Below are 8,635 nucleotides of genomic sequence, written 5' to 3'. Positions count from 1 at the left end.
AGGGTTGATTTTCTTTGGGATTGACTGGTTGGATCTCTTTGCAGTCCAACGGACTCTCAAGAGTCTCCTCCAGGACCACAGTTGAAAAGCGTTAATTCTTTGGCACTCATCCTGCTTTGTGGTCCACCTTTCACATCCATACATGACTACTGGGGAAAACACAGCTTTGACTATCCAGACCTTTGCTGGCAGAGTAACATCTCTGCTTGTCAATGCTGTCTAGGTTGTCATAGCTTCTCTTCCAAGGAGCAAGCAACTTTTAATTTCATCTGAACATTTCTAATGCTTCTTAACTTACATTGTATTTTCTGTCTTTCATGCTGCCCGCCTCTCCCCTGTCTCTTACCACATGGTTTGTCTTTTCTTCCTGTGATGTATATATATACATATACATGTGTCTGTATGAGTAAGTGTATGTTTTAATGATAATGTCAAGGATTTATAGTAGATTTTTTTGTCTTTTAGAGATTCTTTTTATAACTTTGTATAGTGATTTTAACTTCTGTTTATCAATATAGCAATTACTAGTGACTCAGTGAAACGAGTGAGAAAATTAATGCATATGCATTCTCCTCTTTTTAATTAGTAGTATTTCACTTGGTTAACTTTATAATTTTAAATAGTATATTTAAATGTCCATTTTTTGATTTATCATCTTTAGAAAGTAGAGAAACTTTCCCCCTCTTGTTAATTTGGTTTACTATTTTTTTTATTATTAAAATGTATAACAGTTCCCTCTGTAAATGTACTTCCTACTGCTGCTTTGTATCATTTCTAAATATAAATAATTTCAGATATCCCTATCAGACTTTTTCCTCCGCCTTTATCTCTTTGTTTGCTCAGTTTTGAACTCAAGTCATTTTTTTTTTCAAGTAGGAGTCACGAAATTACTGAGCTCTTTCATGTCTGAAAATGTTTATTGTCTCTATTCTTGAATAACACTTTGGCTAAATATAAAAATGTTCACACTTTTTTCTCCCTCAGACTACTGTACACATAGATTACAGATAGTCCTCTAATGAGTATTGAGTGTTGGTGTGGGGAGAAACCTGAGCTTCTGTTCTCTTTGCTTTTCGTTTTGTTTTGGGGTATGGATTTGTGTGTGTGTGTGTGTGTGTGTGTGTGTGTGTGTGTGTATCTGTCCTCTGTACCTGAAAAATTCTCTCTCTGCCTTGATATTCAGCTAATTTTACCAGGAAACATCTGTCTGTCTTGACTGTTCATTTTGCCCTCTGATGTGCGGGTATTGGACGTTGGGGAAGTCATGCTTGATTGATATTGACTTTGCTCTTCTCTCCGAAATATTGTTTAAAAGTGCTGTGCTAGCATTATTCTGCTTGGCAGGAGGCATCTTTTCCTGCGTATCTTTGGAAATGTAACTTGTTTTAGAACACAGCCTGATCATTTCTTTTACTTCTTTTAATGACCCACAAAGCCTAGTTTTGAGTGATGTAAGTAAAAGGTTCTTAAATTCTTACTGCATATATAAGTGATGAGCCTGGACCCATTTCTCTGCTGCTAATTCATCCCTCTAATTCTCTCTAAAAAGAGAGTGTTACTAAGGTTTTTCAGAATTTTGTCTAACTGTCATCTCTCAAACTCACCACTCTTCTGGGAGAAGAGAGAGAGCTGAGCTAAGAATAGCAGTCACTCCTGGGATCTTCCATCTCTCGCTTTCCCCAAATGCTACATTTCAAAGATTATGGCATGAAATTGCATCCCGTCTTTTGTTTGATTAGTGCTGTACATTTTTGTTTTCTTTGTTGGATCTCAATTTTTTGCTGTTAACAATATTCATTCATTTAGTTTTAGAGAAACTTGATACCTGACTTTACTCTTCCTTCTCACCCAGAAGTCATAAAGTTTTTGTAAACAAGCTTGGAACCTTAAAACCAAAGCTGATTCCTATTCTTCCTTATAGAACCTAGTCCAAGGCTTGCACACAATTGGCATTTAATAACTACTTACTAAATGCACAAACAATAAATTTTATAATAACTTGGGCTAATCTAATGGGCTTCTCAGGTGGCTCAGTGGTAAAGGATACACCTGCTAATGCAAGAGACACAGGAGATGTGGATTTGATCCCCGAGTCAGGAAGATCCCCTAGAGGAGGAAATGGCACCCCACTCCAGTATTCTTGCCTGGACAATCCCATGGACAGAGGAGCCTAGCAGGCTACAGTCCATGCAGTCACAAAGAGTTGGACACGATTTAGTGATTGAGCACACACGGGCTAATCTATGAGCTACTGTTGATGTACAGTCACCTTGAAAGCCCAAGTCTAATTTTTTATTAATCCACAGAGGTGATGGGCAAAAGCACAAGGTAAGAGCAGTAGGACATGGAAGAAATGGCCACACTTCACAGTGAGGATATTTAGTGCTCACTTCAGCCCTGAAAGAATTGAGCTCATCTATTTGCTTTTGACCCCTTGTGGTGTATCAGCTCATAGGGCCTCTGAAAAGACACAGGTGAATGAGTAGGGAATTTATCAGGAGGACCGTTTTTCTTTGAATTAGTTTTTTTCCTTCTTTTTCACTCAACACATCAGTTTTAAGGGCACCATGTGAAATTTGTTTTGCGGATTCCTTTTATTGCCAAAGCCAAGGCTCACCTTGGACTATCCTTCATTTTCCCTCTAGGCCTTTCACCGGCTGCTTAGGGGCCACCCACCCGGCTAGTTAGTGACTCTGCATTTAGCCTTGGGCAGATTCAGCTTCAGGCCATTGGGCAGTCCTTTTTCAGAGACCAGAGGGAAAAGATCACAGATGTTTTTGGTGATGAGCCTTTTTATTTATTTCAGTGTCTGTGTATTGATGTTCTTTCTCTCTTCCTCCTTCAGGAAAAAAGAACAGGCGTTGGACGGGCAGAAGAAGGTCACTTGCCTTCTTCTGCCTATTGATTTTCCTATGCCATTCAGCGGTTCATTAGTTTCTCGTAACTACAGTTCTGCATTTAGTGGCAGTTTGGGCTGGGACATCAGCCACTGAGGGGGACTGACCGTGCCTTGGTCACCTAGAGGCAGACTGGAAAGGTGACTTTCGGACAATACGAGTGTGGGTGCTTTAGAATCAAAGTGTTTTGTTGTTGATCTTGGTGGTTTACTGTTTCTTAATGACTCCAGTGCTAGCCCACATGAGACTTTGAGACTTAAAGAAATTAACTTATTTTTGTTGAAATATAGATTTATAATGTTGTGTTAGTTGCAGGCATACAGTGAAGTGATTCAGTTATACATATACACATATCTATTCTTTTTCAGATACTTTTCCCATAAAGGTTATTACAGAATATTGAGTATAGTTCCCTGTGCTATATAGTAGGTTTTTGGTGGTTATCTATTTTAAGTGTATAGTATGTATATGTTAATCCCAAACTCTGGTCTAACATGTAGGTCTTTAACCCGTTTTGAGTTTACTTTTTGTATGTGGTGTTAGTGGGTTGCTATTTCTTTACTGAGGGGATTTTCCTGACCCAGGGATCGAACCAGCATCTCTTATGTCTCCTGCAGTGGCAGGAGGATTCTCTACCACTAAGCACCAAGTGGGAAGCCCCTGTGGTGTTAGAGGGTGTTCTAATTTCATTCTTTTACATGTAGCTGTCCAGAGACATTTTTATAGAATATCATCCACTGTGAGGAAGTGGTTCAGGGAGAGGTGGGATTGACCAGGGGTATGAGTATCAGAATATATGCCGACGTACATTAGTTACACAGAAGTTTTAAAACTTTTTATAATCTCCAAAATAGGGAATTGAAAAACATACAAATATAAACAGAACATGATTATGAACCCTCATGTACGTAGCTTCACTAATAATCTCCCATGGTCAATCTTGTGTCATGTATGCCCTGCATTTTTTCCACTCATATTTTTTCCAGACAGCATATTGTTGTACCTGTAAATATTTCAGGATGTATTGATAAAAGATAGGGACTAAAAATACAGCCACAAATATAGTATTCACAGCTAAAATAATTAGCAATATTTCTTTAATATCATCAAATAACTAGTCTGTGTCCTAATAATCTCATAACTGTTATTTTTTTTTAAGTTTGTTTTTGTGAATCCAGTTTATTTTATATTTGGTATGTATCATAAGTCATAAGCACCTTTTAATCCTGAGGTTTTCCCTTTCAATTTTTTAATTTTTATTTGCAGTTTATTTTTTGAAGAAGTTAGGTCATTTGTCTTAGAGCATTTCTTACTGAGAGTCTGGATTTTGCTTATTGTACACCCATGGTGTTGTCTAGCATGTTGCCCTGACCTGTGTTATTCCTGTAAATTGGTAATCTAGAAGTTTGATCAGATTCAGCTTTAATTTTTTTGGCAACACTCTTTCTTAGGGTGTTCTTCCATCAGGTTGCCTGACTTTCCTTTGTGATTGCTAAAAATGTGTGGAATTTAAATTTCTATGGTGTAATGTTTGACACAACCTAAGCATGAGTTTGAGTAAACTCTGGGAGTTTGTGATGGACAGGGAGGCCTGGCATGCTGCGATTCATGGGGTCGCAAAGAGTCGGACACGACTGAGCAACTGAACTGAACTGAACTGAAGCTTGGAATACATTGGCTTATTTTTTTAAGTGTGTCCTCTGCTGATAATTGTAACCAGAACTCCTCAGGAAGTCTTTAGACATTCAATCCTGCTAAGATAAAGCAGCAGATGTGCTATGAGTTTACAGCCACATGGGAACTCCTCACTGCAGTGCGACGTGTAACCTGGGCAAGGGGCCCCTCTCTTGTGGTAGAAGGTTCTGGAGCTGAGCTGTTCTCTGGTGGATCAAGACCTTCCCCTGCTCTTAGTTGCAAACAGAGGTCATGTTCAGTCCATCTGTCTTATCAACAGGAAGAATATTATTGACAGCCTACTTTCCCAACTGCTGCAAAGAGGCACGGCCTATGACTCTAGGAGATTGCCTTCTAAAAACAAAACAAAACAAAACAAAACAAAACAAAACAAAGACTATTCTTAACTTCTAAGGGATTCTGTTACCACAAAGATAAAGTCTCTTTTTTCTTTCTATTGAAGTATGGTTGGTTTACAATGTTGTCTTGGTTTCTGGAATATAGCAAAGTGACTTAGTTATATATACATGTAAATATTTATGTGTGTTCTTTTTCAGATTTTTTTCATTATAGGTTATTACAAGATACTGAATATAGTTCCCTGTGAGATATAGTAGGACCTTGTTGTTTAAAGTGAAGTCGCTCAGTCGTGTCCGACTCTTTGCGACTCCATGGACTGTTGCCAATCAGGCTCCTCAGGCAACAGTCCATGGAGTTTTTCAGGCAAGAGTACTGGAGTGGGTGCCCATTTCCTTCTCCAGGGGATCTTGCCAACCCAGGGATCGAACCTGGGTCTCCTGCATTGCAGGCAGACACTTTACCATCTGAACCACAGGGAAGCCCCGTTGTTTAAAGTCTCTTATTAAATATCTGTCTGCTTTTCTATCTATCTATCTGGTGGCTTAAGTAATGAGAAGTTGGATATATCCTAGATATTTTGTTAATTGTGATGCGTGGACAAAGGTAGGGAAACATTCCTTTAATACCTATGTTACCCTTATGTACTGGATGGAGATTTCTTCCGTAAGTGATGTCTTCTTTGCCTTGCTGATAGCTTTTCCCCATAGTGGAAGGGTTTGGATGCCGCAGGAGGAGAAGAGACAGCAGAATCTTGCTCTGAGAGAGTAGTGAGTTTGATCAGAAATCTGTTTGTGGTATTGACTTCCATAGTATTACTACATAAAAAATCAAAGGGTATTCATCAAGCCTTCACTCTAGAACAGCCACACTACAGACATGTCCAGGCCCATAAGAAATATGAATTGGGGTGTAAACTGCATGAGCCCGTCTCATGCTGAAAAATGCCATCACTCACACCTTCCCAGATAGATTTGTCCTATTTGTTTTGCATTGAGAGCAACCCATGTAACTTGATATTTCAAGTCTCCTGAGTGAAGTGAAAGTCGCTCAGTCATGTCCAACTCTTTGCAACCCCATGGCCTACACAGTCCATGGAATTGTCCAGGCCAGAATACTGGAGTGCATAGGTGTTCCCTTCTCCAGGGGATCTTCCCAACCTAGGGGTCAAACCCAGGTCTTCAGCATTTCAGGCGGATTCTTTACCAGCTGAGCCACAAGGGAAGCCCAAGAATACTGGAGTGTGTAGCCTATCCCTTCTCCAGGGGATCTTCCTGACCCAGGAATTGAACTGGGGTCTCCTACATTGCAGGCAGATTCTTTACCAGCTGAGCTCTCAGGGAAGCCAAATCTCCTGAGGTCATTCTTTAATTCTGTGTTTAAATAAATGATGGAGACCTCATGTGGGGGACGCAGGAAACTGCAGTCCCACGTTCATCCCTCTTACTCCAAACTGCTCCTGACCCTTCTTTGGTCACTCCTGGCTAATTACATGAGGCCCTGGGCACAGACATAGGCAGAAGCGCCGTCTACCCCCCCAAGGTTAACATTCTGGCCAGGAGCAGGGCTGTCTGTAGGGCTGCCTCCCCGAGCAGATTATCACCACGTTTATGGGGCTGTAGAAGCAGCCACTGTTTGGGCTGGCTATTTAATCAATCATCAGAGAGTTTATAGAGTCAGGTATTGATTTTAAAGAGAGCAGACTGGCAAGCCTATTAGTGTGTGCCTGTTCTGTTGCACCTTTATTTAACCCTGTCTGTGAATGAATGTCCAGATCAACATGATGGAACCTGGTGGGTCTGCCTCCCGCTCACCCATTACTGGTGTCGACTGTAGATGATTCCCTCTGGTGAGTTTTTCTTGTTTTGCAGAGTGCAGAGAGCACTGTCTATTAGGTCTGTGATGCGTTTGGCTTCCATGTGGGAAGCATCTCCCTCACAGACCTGTTCAGTATTTGGTGCAGTTGGTCAGAGAGTACCATTGCTAATCAGAGGATTCCCTTAATTCTATTATGTGGGCTTAGAAAAGCCTGGATTCCCATTCCTGTACTGCCCCTACACAGTCCTGTCACCAACCTGGACTTTAGTTTCATATGTAGATTGAGAGTCTGTAAATTAGTGTGTGTGTGTGCACACGAGCACGCACACGCACTTAGTCAGTCATGTCTGACTCTTTGCAACCCCATGGACTGTGGCCCGCCAGGTTCCTCTGTCCATTGAATTTTCCAGGCAAGAATACTGGAGTGAGTTGCCATTTCCTCTTCCAAGGGATCTCTCCAACCCAGGGATCGAACCCAGGTCTCCTGCATTGCAGGTAGATTCTCTACCAACTGAGCCAGCAGGGAAACCCATTAGTTAGCTAGGTAGGACTCCTATACCAAAGTACCACAGACTGGGTGGCTTAAATAACAGAAATTTATTTCTACAAAGTTCTGGAGGCTAGTAGTCCAAACTAAGATGTCAGCAAAGTTGGTTCCTTCTGAGGGCTCTCTCGTGGCTTGAGGATGACCTTCGTCCCTCTGTTAGAGTCTTTCTTCTGTGTGTCTGTGCCCTCATTTCTTTTTTAAAGGACACTGGTCATATGGATTAACTTCCTCCCACCCCTCCGCCCCATAACCTCATTTTACCTTAATTACCTCTTTAAAGGCTCTATCTCCAAATACATTCTGAGGTACTGGGGATTGGAACTTCACCATATATGAACTGGGGCAGGCTTTCCTGGTGGTTCAGACAGTAAATAATCCATCTGCAATGCAGGAGACCCAGGTTCGATCCCTGGGTCAGGAAGATCCTCTGAGAAGGAAATGGCAACTCACATCAGTATTCTTGCCTGGGAAATTCCATGGACAGACGAGCCTGGTGGACTACAGTCCATGTTGTTGCAAAGAGTCAGACACGACTGAGACGAACACATACACCCATACAGTCATACGAATTGGGGTGGAGGGAAGTTGCAATTTAACCATAGCAGGGGATGAGATGGTGATGGTGGAGGCTACTTAATCAGTGATTTTCTAATAGTGCTCAGAGAAGATCCCGGAGTCTAGGGTGACAGACTCTTCTGGTTTGCCTAGTTCTGAGGTTTCCAGGCTATAGGACTCGCAGTGCTGAACCCAGCAGCTGCGAGCAGACCAGGGGGGTTGGTGCTCCCTCTGGTCCCCCATGGGAGGCACAGTGGAGACACCTGCTTCCCCAGCCTCCCTCAGCCAGAAGGACACTGCTTCTCTCAGCTTATCCATCAGCATGCTAAGTAAGATTTAACTTAACAAAAGGGTGTCATGGCCCCGAATCATCAGGAAACCACTTGATTCGAGGGCCTCCAGGGTCCCCTCCCACTGCCACGGGCTCTATGATTTCACTTCACTTGCATACACCGAATTCTTGCCGTTTGTTGGAAACGGATAACTGATTGGAGCCGAGCAAATTTGGTTCTCAGGTGGTTTGTGGCTGAGGGTAAAATAAAACAGAACAAGAAACTGTGCTGCCAATGCAGAGGCAGAACATGGTGCTGAGCCTTTGTGACAGCAGCTGTCGCTGGTCGAGCACTCGTTCCCTTCGTTCTGTCTTCCTCCTCTTAGGCTCATAGCCACAATGTGAAGTGGGTGGCAGAAGCAGCCCCACCATGCCAGTGAGGAAACTGAGGCCCAGAGAGATGCGCTACTAGGCAAATCTTGGGGCTAGGCAGGGCAGGGCCTGGATCACGCAGGC

The sequence above is a fragment of the Dama dama genome, chromosome 33, assembly GCF_033118175.1.
Source record: "Dama dama isolate Ldn47 chromosome 33, ASM3311817v1, whole genome shotgun sequence".
Lineage (NCBI taxonomy): Eukaryota > Metazoa > Chordata > Mammalia > Artiodactyla > Cervidae > Dama > Dama dama.
Note: the sequence above shows the minus strand (reverse complement) of the source record.